This window comes from Gavia stellata, chromosome 3 (genome assembly GCF_030936135.1).
Source record: "Gavia stellata isolate bGavSte3 chromosome 3, bGavSte3.hap2, whole genome shotgun sequence".
NCBI lineage: Eukaryota > Metazoa > Chordata > Aves > Gaviiformes > Gaviidae > Gavia > Gavia stellata.
Genome location: NC_082596.1, coordinates 52,576,910 through 52,589,477, shown reverse-complemented (window position 1 = coordinate 52,589,477; position 12,568 = coordinate 52,576,910). Strand labels below are relative to the sequence as shown.

At 45.3% G+C, this 12,568-nt stretch overlaps 1 long non-coding RNA gene across 1 annotated transcript; it reads left to right on the top strand.

Moving 5' to 3' along the window:
- Window positions 1–7,124: 7,124 nt before the first annotated feature.
- On the top strand, window positions 7,125–12,087 carry LOC132322100 (uncharacterized). Its single transcript, XR_009485024.1, has 3 exons — window positions 7,125–7,255; window positions 10,315–10,556; window positions 11,765–12,087. It is a non-coding gene; the product is annotated as an uncharacterized LOC132322100 (long non-coding RNA).
- Window positions 12,088–12,568: the final 481 nt, after the last annotated feature.

The window sequence follows — 12,568 nt, the reverse complement described above, 5'->3', positions numbered from 1 at the left end:
GCCTCGCGTCTGTCACCGGCCCCGTGCACACCCTGTGTGTGCGGGAGGCGAGACATCAGATGGGCGGCTTCCCTGCGAGGGCCGCGGATGGGATCTGCGGCCGTGTTTGCTTAGCAGGTTTTACCGACGGAGGCTTGGCTGACCGCATCTGCCCCGTGCTGCAGCTCGGGCCACCGCTGCGCAGCTGTGGGGAAAGCATCTGAGGGTGTTCCTGGACCTGCCTCTCAGGGACCAGCAAGCTGTGTTACCCTGCCCCAGACTTGCAGGCAAGAAGCCTGTTTTGCCATGTTTGTGCTACAAACTCCCCCTTCCTGGAAAGCTGGGAAGTGGGCAAGGCTGGCCGGTGCTGCGGCTGGTGCAAGCCAACAATTCAGTCTGGGGTAGAGCTAGGGTTTGGCTGAGATCGGCAGTGCTCCCAGTTTCTCTCATCTAGACATGGCATTACTTGTTGACACAAAAAGGGAGTGTGAGTCCACTTTGGTGCCTATGTGCTGAAGTTCATCATCCTAAACTGACTCCAAAATCACATGTAAAACCAAGACGTTGTATCATGTTCTGCTGACTTCAGCAAAGCCACCCATTCCTGCTGTCTTGTTGTGGCACAGGAGCAGGACTGCGATGTTCTGGGATGTTGGGATCTGGTGCAGCAAGTGAGAGTTTCGAAGCACTTCTCCAGGGGAGGAGCACGCAAGGAGGAAGGCGAGGCTGCTGCTTGTGAAACCAACGGTTCAGACATGCAGCTTGGAGGAGACCTGCGCAAAGTGCCCACGTGCAAAGCAGTGGCACAGAGGAAGACTGCACTTCATCTCCGTGCATAAAAGGGTTTTGATTTACAGTAAATTTGCACCAACGAGCCATAATAGAAATGCTTCAGGCACCGTTAAAGCACAACAGCACCTGTAAGCTGAAACTGAGGTGGCTCCCTTGGCATTAAATGCTGGACATAGCCTCTGAAAGAAGCAGCTCCCAGCCTAAGGAGCCCGAAGTCTCACTAGATAATACACACAAGAAGGAAGGAAAGCTGTAATGTATTTCCCTTGTACAGACGGGAAACTGAGGCATGCTGTGACCCTGCTTTCTGAGAGTGTGACTTGGATTTATACAAGGTCTCTGGAGCACAGCTGGGCATTAAAATCAGAAACTGTGTCTTATGTCTCTGCTCAGGAGGAGGAGGGGATGAAGTGACGGGCAAGCATTTCCAGACAGACGGTGGAGTGGATTAGCACAAAAGAAGATGCAGATCTCTGCCGTTCAGCTGCCAGCAGAAAGGAGGGGGAGTACGGTTAGGCAGCTGGTGGAGAAACAGGTGCAGAGAAGGTTTCCTGATAGCCGTGCTGTCATCCTGCTTTGAACCCTCAGCTCCTCAGTAAATCTTCCCTCTTGGAACTCTCTCTTCAAAGTTTCATTTCCTCACGTTCCTAAAATAGTTCTCGATAAGCAACTTGTCCTGCTGGTAAAGCTCTTTTGGTTACTTTCCTAGAAATCTGTTTTCATGTTTTCTCGCTGGGCTTCAGCTGTTTGCATTCCCATTTGAAAAAAAAAATATTGAAGGAAAAAAAATCCAGCCAAGGCTTAACACAACAAGAAAGTGAAATGTTTATGTTTCGTAGCACAGCAGGACCTTGTCTGTCAACTGGCTTTCCAAGCAATGCCATAAATTTATGGTGGTAGAACTTGCACCTAACCAGAGGGCCAGGGGGAAGGCAATATGAAAACATATTCTTCTGCATTTACAGGATCTACAGGAAATACAGACTTTTCACTTTCAATGGCTTCTTGCAGGACATTTTGTCTTCAGGCTACAGGCAATTAAGACGGAATAAAGCAGAAGTGGTCAAGCGGTGGTTTTGAAGGCACGAGGAGCCCTTGTGCAAGGCATGTGCTCTTTCCATGCTCAGCTGTCTCACTGGAGACACAGTGGGGCTGCACCAGCACAGGGCTCCTGGGCAATCCCAGGTGGTGGGGGAAGAAGACTGGCAGACTATACCGGCACTAACATAGCCAAATCACCTCATAACCCAGTCCACATGCAGATCATCCCCACCCCATAGGAAAGAGTGGGGAATCATTGCTATCTCCAAATAATGAACTGCTGCCAGAACTCCTCCCTCAGCTGTCTGATGCCGGTGGCATTGTGTTGTCCCACAGCTCTCGCCTGGAAAAGATTTTGACACACAGCTATGAAGGTTTGCCTGGGGGAAAGTTGGCCATCCTGCTTTGTAGGGCAACAGTTTTCACAGAGACTCATAACTTGGGAGCCCAGGACTACTACAGGAATGGGGGAACTGGAGGGAATAGAAGTTTTGGGGGGGGGCACTTGGCTGTTTGTGGTCTCTTTAGGTGAACTAGCTACCATTCCTTACAGCAAGTGCAGAGGTCTCTGTATAAAAAGCTGCAATAAGAGAATAAGAAGTGATCTTACTGGGATGGCACCAAAAACAGATGAAGAGTTTGCCCCAGAGTGACTTGGATGCATTATGTTGGAAGTGGGTCACCTGATGAGAGCATCCAGGAAAAGAGGCTTTGCTCTTAATTTGAGTGCAAAGCTCAGACAGCAGCTTAGTAACTTCTGTGGACTGGGAAACCAGGTATCAGAACTGCTGGTTTCTCCTCCGAAAAATTTTTAGCTGATTTTGGGTGTCTAACAACAGATGAAATAACTAGTGCCAATTCTGAGGCTGTCATTAGAGATACCAGTTTTCACATGATGTGCCAGGACTGTTTCTTAGGGTGAGAAAGGCAGCATGAAAAATGTGCTAAAAGTGACCTGCTAACGACAACCCTGCTTTTAATTCCTCAGCAGCGTGTGACAAAACTGGAAGCCTGATGTGGGCAAGGGCTGCCTGGAGCCCTTGGGACAATTTATCCAGCCTGTCCACCAGCCCTGGTAGCTTTTTTTCCTGGGAATCTCTTGGCAGCCTGGATGACCTATGCTGGTGTTGCAACCTGCCCACAGTTGCCATTTCTTTCAGGGGACCTTTTTCCTCATCGTGTGAAGCCACACATCCACCTAGGGCCAGAGAAGGGCCCTTTTCCTTTGGAGGGAAGTGGCTGGGAAGAAGTTGCTGCCCCTTTATGGGCTCAGCCCTCCCGTCACTGGTTCCTTAACCATCTCAGATGGCTGCACCATCTTTCCCAGGCAAGAGGCAAGGGATGTGTATGTGCACACGTGCAGCAGGTCTGGAGCACTTCAGTGTCTCTGGGAAGCATGTGATGGACAGTGCCTGGCTGTGTCGGTCTGGCGGTTTGATGAGGAAGGGGAGGCAGTGCCCAGCCCTCTGCTCCTACTGCAGGAAGATCCAGGGCTCTTCTGAATGGAGACATGGAAAGAAGCGCACAAGCTTTAACAATATTCCTTAATAAATAGGTCATCACAGTGTAGCTACCCCATTAGCAAACAGCATATTTCTGTCTGATTTTCATGTATTTCTTCCCACTCAAGTCTGACACAAACAAAAAACACTGCCCCCAGCTTAGCCCAAAGGTGACCTCTGGGCAATACAGCCTCAGAAGTATCCAAACTGCACACACCCTAAACATAGACACACATTTTTATAGAGTCAGTAAGTCTTTTGTGTGGGTTTGCTGTGACTTACAGGCATTTGGGAGGGAATCAAACAGGAACCAAGACAGTAATTCCTCTAGTGTACATCAGATCTCAACAAAATAGCCCTGTACCATGCTTCACTCTCTGCGCTCAGACAACTGCCCTGAGAGCAAAAGCCTAGTTTCTCTGGGATCAGAGAGATCCACCATCCCATAGATCATCCTAGAAAATCACATTCATTTGGCCTGACTACAAACTCTGGATCCAATCACTGTCTTATTTGGGTTAATGGTAGCTTCTCATAGTTTCTCATAATTTCTCATTGAGTGTCACGGCAGCATAAGAAGGCTCCATACCAGAATGCACCTAGGAGTGATATTTAAATCATCTTAGAATTTAAACATTTCAATACTGAATATTTAAACATTAACCTTGGCATGATTTCCCAACTTGCTGAAGATGGGTTCCCTAGTGCTGCAAGGGGCTCCTCACTGGTGCCTGAATACCATTAAGAATGTTTGTTCCCGCTTGTCTTAACCCTAATGATTGCAGCAAATTGATTTTAAAATAGTGAACCAGGAAAATCTGCAGAAATTAGTCACTTTTTTGTGTACATTGCAAATATTAAACATGCAGAAAGAAGAAAATTTAGAGTCATCAAAGCACAATTTCCAAACAGACTTGCATCATTAAAAAACCATTTAGCTTCATAGTTCAAGGTTAAGCTTCTTCCCAGAAGATGAGGTAATTTAGTAAAATAATAATGGTCCCATTAAACAAACCTCGTAATAGAACTGAGCCTTAGCGGCTGCAAAGGAAGGAAACCGTAACTTCTGTCAAAGCACAGGGATGAGATTAGCGTTAATAAAGCATTCCTCACAAAGTAGAATGATAGTATATGGGGGAAAGCACATCCAAATAGCTCTCATTTCCACAACGTTTCCTCTCAGATATGGGCTTTTTAATTAGCCATCGGAAAGAAAACTGAAAGTGTACTTTCTCCTTCTCAGTTTCTCCCTGGCTATTAATCTCCGTGCTGAAAACGGTGCCACCAGTCCATCTTATTGTTATTAGCTAGTGGAGACGTAAAAGAACTACATTAATATTCCTTATCGCAGCTCAGAGGTATTTCCTTTGTGTTACGAGGAGTATTTTGATTAGTTTTGGCTGTGTCTGCAGGGAAGACACAGTTTATATTTTCCACAGCTAAAATAATTTCTAGAAATAAAGGTTTGTTCCAGCACTCGCCGGTGTTTATTGGTGGGGTGTAATTGCTGAAGGGGTTTCATTGCTGAGCCACAGCTGTTCCTTTTTTAACTCCTCTTGGTTTCATGATTAAGTTTGAGGCAAAACATTGATAGTGAATTGTTCCTGGAGCTGGTCGCTGATTTTCAATGAATCATTTATTTGAGGAATGTAACTTTTCTTCCCTGCAACCGCACTGTCCACCAGCAGACGTGGATCATCGTTCATTTGCAGAGCCAGAGAGGTATTCTGTTGGGAGGGATCTCAGAGGGCTACCAAGTCCTTTTTTTTCCTATGTCTTGTCTTCCCCTATGATGTTTAACCTGCTTTTAAAAGCACAGTTGATGGGGATTCTCCACTTTTCTCTGGTAGACTTTTAATGTTGCCTGTACCGTTCTCAAGGGACAGCCCATCACTTCTGTCTGCTAACAGAGAAAAAAATATTCCTTTTCTCTTTGCAGCAGCCTAATTTATATATTTGAATCCCGTCACCTGGAGACCCACTTACTTTTTCCTTCATCAGACTGGGCAGCCCCCAAATACTCAATTTCATTCCAGACAATGCAGCAGGTGGGATCTGAGCCTGTGGGGCAGTTTCGAGGTGTCTTGTCACTGCCAATACCAGATGCTCGCCATCCTGCTTGTGCCCCATGCTCCCCTGGAGCCAGGGTGGTATGGGGAGGCCACACACAGCCGTTCTGCCCACCCAATTTCCTACACACAGCCCAGGGTGCATGCACAGGTGGACGAGCAGTCTTGGCACTTTTGCTTTCCAGTAGGAAAAGCTCCCTGGCAAATCTGGTCATGGCAGTTCAGGATGACACAGCTCTATGGTTCCCTGTGGCTTTTTACCACATAGAAGGGAAAGGAAAGAGTAATGTTCTCCTTCCCCTGTCCAGAAAGAGGATGCGGCAGCTGAGCTGACAGCCCCCATGTGAGAGCCATGACAGCACCCAAAGCTCAAAAGAAGAAGGTTTGCAATGAACATTGCTGCTTACTTGTTGCTCAAACCTTGCCACAGAGAGAAAAAAAATTATGGTGCTTCACAGGTAAACAGATTTTGCTTGAGGGAGCTGATGGGAAAGCAACCCACTTTTGGGTATAACAGGGGTAACATACTCACAGTTTCCTTCTTGAGGCTGCTAATTTTGCGTAACTAAATTAGCTGAGGAAACCAGATTTAAAAAATAAAATGCTGGCAAAGTTCCTGCTGGCTTAAGGAAAAGCAGGACTGCTTTCTGCTTTGGTTTATCTTTTGTTTCACTCAAAAACCTGAAGTGAGCAGAAGGTTTAAGAGTGCTAATTGGGGATCAGCACAAGTCCCTAAATAATTTTATGACCACTTGTATTGTTTTGCACGTGGAAAATAATAAAAAAAACCCCAACAATAGCACCCTGATTCATGGATTCCTGTCACCTCAGAAATTTCCTACTATGGCAGCATATAAATATGGCTCCAGATGAAGGATCAGGGTACACTTCACTGTGAATTTATTTTCTGGAGCTGTTATTAAGCTCTCCAAGTGCTTTTACTCTCTGTAGTTGCTATTACCTTAAACCATACAGGTCAGGGTTCTGCCTACTGAAGTGACATGGGCTTATGTACAGCAGCCCCTAGGACAGCTTTGCTCCCCTAGCTGAGCCATTGCAACATCTCACAAGCAGCGGCAGTCAGAGATGCATCGTGCCGCACCGCCGGGCTGTGGAGGGAACTATTGGCACCCAGGGCTGACACCAGCACCTGGGAACTCAGACACTGGATGCCCAAGCCACCCACTGCTTCTTTTTGTCACCCTATAACCCCAGTCTCCATCGGGTATGCAAGATCAACGCTTGTGATGTAGAAGCTGTTAGATACAGTGACCTAACCCCATATTTATGGAAGATCTGGAGCAGATTCCTTCTACTCATAGCATATGCCTCCCAAGAGTCTTTGTCTACTGCAGCAATCTCCCTGTGCCCTACAATCCAGGGATCAATAAAAAAGGTATCTAAAAAATGTGGCATCAGTGCATAGTCAGCAGTGCTTGAAATCAAAACAAAGTCTTCAGTGAGAAAAACAAGCTTCCCACTCTGGAAAAATTCCTGATCCACAGTTTCCAAAAATGCCATCGCAAAACATTATTATCTTGGCACTTCCTATCTCTAGCATGTGTCATTGAAATGGCCTGAATGAAGTTGCTATTTGTAGTGTGTAGCTCATGCAAAACTTGTCTCAGTGAAGCCACTTAATTGCTTTTCTTTGGGATATTACGCAATTGGTTCTTCTGTAGTAGTTCTCCTTGTCAACACCGAGATCTCATGACTCACTGTCATGAGGAAGGCTTCTCCTTCCTGCCAGCGGTAATAATCGGCTCACTACCGAATCTCTGCTTGCTCCTGCAGGTGGGAGGACATCTCCTGTCTTTGTCGCTGGCTTCAGGAATGCGTCAGAAATGATTGTATTCAAATGAAGGTAGCAAGGTAAGGCCCTTTTCTCCTTTAAGAAACTCTGCAGGATGGAGGTGATGGTAGAGAAACTTCCTTATGCTGTTGATTAATATTGAATCATTTCTCAAATAACTGTTTGGGAAATATTGGTATGGCTTGATTTGGCAACTCTATAGCAAATGCTGCATTTCTAACAGATGCTAACATAGTGCCAGATAGTGCTGTCACCCAGAGAGATGACTGAGCGTCTTCTGTTGCATCATCTATAACTTTAACCTTTACTGGAGGCTACCCCAGGCTTGAGCCATTCTGTTCTGAAACCTGGTTGAGGAACCCCGTTCACAAGCGTGTAGAAGGAAGCATCCCTCTCAATCAGCATAAAGCAGGTGCTTTAAGCTCAGTGAATGTAAAAAGTGCGTTCCTGAATGAGGGCTAATATGAACAAGCTCCCCTAAAATAATGAAAATGAATTGTTAAACTGACTCCATTATGAGATTCTCCTTCCAATAACACACTGCTTAAGCTCAGGAGCCCACTTCAATTCATGCTGAAGGCATTTAGATTTGAAGGTATTTAACATGCTGGGGATGGGAGAAAAAAACAGGAGAGGGACTGCCTTATACAGCCTTTTTCTGGGAGGTTTCTGTAAGTGCCCGCTGCTGACAGCTTTTAGAATGGGATATGAGGTGAAGGAGGTCTTTGACAGCTCAGTCCATCAGTTCTCTTCTTACCACAGATTTCTCAGGTGTCCCCCTTTCTCCATCCTCTATTGTCTTTCTCTTTTTAGCTTACTTCCTTCTAGCTCCAGGGGAGGCCCTTGCCTGCTTGCTAGGCACTGAGGCTGTGGAACGCCTCCAGAACTTCATCTGAAGCACTGCGTATTGGGTTATAAGCCGTCTAGTGAAGGGTGTTTGCTTCAGGTGGGCTGTCAAGCTGAAACACACTTCTGGAGATCTGCTGCTTTGGTTTATACTGGATTGTATAACAGCTCATGACATCTGCGCCACCATGGCTGCTTCCTGATGGCCGGGCAGCTTCAACGAGCCAAAGGCAAGGGTAGTTTTACCTGTAACACTACCAGAGCAGCCTTCTTCTCTCACTCTGTCAAGGTTTGCTGGCTTTGCCAGCTACAAGAGCTTATTCTGCTGTACACCTATAAAAAAAGAAGTCCAGGACCTGTTTTTTATGGGGTTGACCCAGCCCGTCAGTCCATGAACCACTGTTACAAGATGGGCATGATGCACACCCACCTCAGCGGCGGTGGCATAGGGCTCAGCAAAGCTCTGCAGGGTATAGGTGAAACGTTCCCTGGCTCACAGCGAGATGAAAAGGTGGTAACAGCAGCACCAGGGAGCATTCCCCTTCCCACCTACTGCCACCACCTTCTCTCTCTCTCGAAAACACAAACAAGCCAACCCAATTTGCATTTTCATAGCTGGGAGTCAGTGATTGCTAGATTAATGAGCACTGCTATTTATATCTAAATAATCACAGTTCTAAACAACTGCTTGGAGGCATCAGCATGGAAGGTAAGATACTGGGCTATGATTTGAAGAGATTCAGGCAGTGCTTGTCGCCAGAAGGAGGAAAACACATCTCATCTGAATTATAAAAATACTTCACCATATTTTGGATAAACTGAGGGAAGCTGGAAGAAGGAAGATATGAGAGCAGTGTATGCAGACTTGGCTTGCTTAGCGTAGTACGCCGACCTTAACCTATTCATAGCAATTACTTTTGCTAAGCAGCTTCCTTTAACTGTCCTACGCGCTACAACCCTGCTTGGGACTTTGTCAGCATGCTGTACTGCCCAGATCCATAGGGTACCCAGCATCGTTCCTCCCAGCCCAAAGCGCGCAAAGAGTCCTTGCAAGCCAGCTCTCCCCCTGCTGCCTTTGGCTGAATTTCTGCAAAGTGAATCTCTTGGCTCAGTGCAGAGCTTGTGAGGCCACTTAAATCTCTCTGACCCCTTAATGAAGTTTTTAAAAGGGCTTCATAAATCTTCATCACTAAGAATTGCTTAAAGCTCTGCAGGGTTTCTCTAGTGGCATTAACCACTAAAACAAGTAGACAGGCTCAGGTATATTTATTGCATTCATCTTCATTATTCTATGGGTTTTCCTTCATTCTAGTCCTTTACATATGCTACAGCCAGGAAAAGGAGCGCCGGAGTGGGAGCTCTGAGTCAGTACCGCCTGTCTGGCAGTTTGTAACCATCCACTACGACTATGCCGGATGGTCCTCTTCTTGGGAATGTTTTCTGTGCAGGCAGCAACTGTATGCTCATCATTTAGCATTCCATAGTTAAACCATCATATTGTTCTTCAGTTGGGAAAGAAGCTGATTTTTGCCTATCCTCTGAAAGCATGCCTCAGGTCACAATCTGACAGCGCCAAAAAGGATTAGTTGCCTGCCTGCCTTTCTAATTTTTTTCTTGGAATTTTGGCTGACTTTGGTAAGGGTTTTTTATGAGTAGCATGAGTCTTCTCTGAAATAACTGCCAGCTTGATGAATATGTAAGGGTTACTAGGAAAATACATTCTTTTTTAAAGAAATTGTTTACATACCATATATTGTGGTCTCCAGAGTGAGTGTGTAGGTTCTGTATACTGTTTATGGGTTGTTTGGTGCTTCACCTCTGGGAAGTGAGGACAGAAAAGGCATGAATGAGATTCACAAACAGAAAAATACTCCAGTAAAGTCACTGAAATCAGTGAAAGCCTATCCTCCCTGTGAGATGGGAAGGAGTTTAGAAATGGCAGATAAACATGATGTAGCTGAACACATAAGGAAGTTTATATCTCACCATAGTTTGAAGAAATGGTTCCAGGCCTAATTTTGCAGACAATGAAGGACTAAGGCTCCATAAAGCTCTTGAAGGGTTGCAGGTCCTCATGGTCCAACCTGGTCTAGCCAAGCTTGGGTCATCCCATTCCATCACAAAATCGCACTTTTGTGAGCCAGATGATTTTCAAGGGTGACTCTTCATTAGGTATTTTGTTTATGCCATCAAGATACAGTAGAGTGCCCTGGAAGTGCTCCTTTAGAGCTATTGTGACATTATTTTATTTTAAATTTATTTGCATTACAAGAAAGCCTACTAACTTCACGGAGGACTGGAAGAGTGCATGTGGACCAGTAGAGAAGCAACATGATTGCACAGGCAAACAAGTTCTTCTTATCTAAAAGTTTGACACTGAAGTCTTAAATCTGCCAAAAGTACCAGTCATCAGGAACAAAATCTTCAAGGTCCCTAGTCTAGGTCAAGACTGGAAGGAAAAATAATGGCTGATGAACACGGTGGAGGCTCAAAATCCAGATTGTGATGTGTAAGGTGAGTTACCTGAGGCACTAAAGGAGACGTCCAAACCCACCTGGGACTGGTACTTCTTCCACTGACTTCAGTGGGTTCTGGGTGATGTCATGCTGTGATGCTGTCACACGTGAACAAGTCAGATGATTGGTTTTAATATAGGGAACTGTAGGATGGATTATATGGTGTACTGTGTTGTCTGTTCTAGCATACTTTGGTTAATAATGTGCTAGGGACACACTTTTACCCTAATGGGGAGAAGATTAGATATTATCTGACTTCCTGTATGCTAAAGGCTATGCAAGTTCACCCAAGTGTTTACATAGCTGTATCCGAAAACTCAAATTAGGTTGTAGCTTTTGAGTCCTCAAGAGACAAAAATCACAGGCAGAGGACAGAAGAAATCAAAGGGCCACCATCGCCTGAGGTCCATGCAGTGGCAGGAAGTTGGAGAGATAAGAAAGGAGATTTCAGCAAGTGACTCATGGCCTGTGCTTTAAGAAAAGATGGAAGAACCCCAAATCCTGGCCAAAATGACTTGGCAGAAGTTGTTACTCAGTCCTGAATCACATATACAGATTGATCCTTAGCACGTAAGCAAACCACGTAAGGCTGTGATCAGAGACTTGCAAGGGAACACAGCTGAGGTGTGTAGGTGCTGTTACCCTATGGCCAAGGCTTTGTCCTGACTATATGCCGGCTCCTAACCCTGACCGTTTAAGCCTTCCACTGACTAAAAGTTAGCCATCTAAATAAATACCTTTAAGGATATAGGCCTTGTGATTCGGCCGAGGCTTTGCCTACGCTGTGTTTCTCCATGGTACAGCTCACGTGACTGCAAATCTCTGTTGTAAATGAACCAGGCTGGGGTAGCAAAGCAACACTGGTCCAGCACTTCTGTGCTAGGGATTTGCAGCAGAGATGCTACATGGGCTATGAAAAGGGTCAGGAAAGGCAAAGTTTAAGTTCATACAATGAACTATCACACCATAGTCCCATGATACGCTGCCTTTGGCAGCTAAGCTGCTGCAACCGGCTCCTGACCCAGATGCTTGTTCCCACCTCTGGCCTGCAGTTTGTCACCTCCTCAGTCGTGCCAAAACAACTGCATGTAGAGCGGAGCTTAAATCAGAGCACTGAAGTGATGGAAGTTAAAAATAAACCATTCGTGGGAGGAGGAGAGGGAGAGCTATTTTTAATTGTAATCGTTTCAATGGTCTTTCTTCCAGTGTGGTCCCACAAGGAATTTCATTAACACAACTGGGAGAAGGCAATGGATTGCTGCGCTGGCACCAGAGTGGCTCCTCCAGGCAGAAGAATCCCTCCTGGCAGAGGGACAGGATTTCTTAAGCCAGGATTGCACCAAAGCCAATGCGCTGTAGAATTGCACCTTCCAACATGCAGAATTATGCCTTCCCTACCTGCGTCAAACTCAAACCCAGGTCTCCCAGGCTCTCCATTTGCTATTCTGTCTCCTAGATCCTCATAGCCTTTGTTTTAAAAAGTATTGTATGCAAGCCAGCATTATTATTAATAAAAACAAATAAAGAGACACTGAGGTTTTTTCCTGTTTTATAAACAAGTACTCCTTATAATCATTCTGAGTATTAGCCTCCTCCACAATTTGCTATAGTATGGCTAGATGTGACCCATTAAAATCTATTCAAATACAAAATGCACAGTAAACTGAGAATAAAGAACATCAGAAGAGACGCAAAAAAACCAGTTTTATTTAACGAAGTTTGTTATGTGATCGACAAAGAAAATATTTGCATGTTCCTTAATAATATTAAAAGTTCAAGGAAAAACATCTGAACAGAGTTTAAAAGGTTGCAGCGCAGCTACAATTTGGCAATTTGGAGAATAATTCAGCAGCCTGCTTTTGTTTTGGTCTTGGTAATTTCTGTGCTTCACTGTGAGCGAGTAAGTTATATGTGCAGACCCTTGGTTATGTCTTATGGTTCAGACACCTCAAGGATTTGCTTCTGTTTGAACATGAAACACATCCACTTGCATGCAAATGCTTCTGCTCA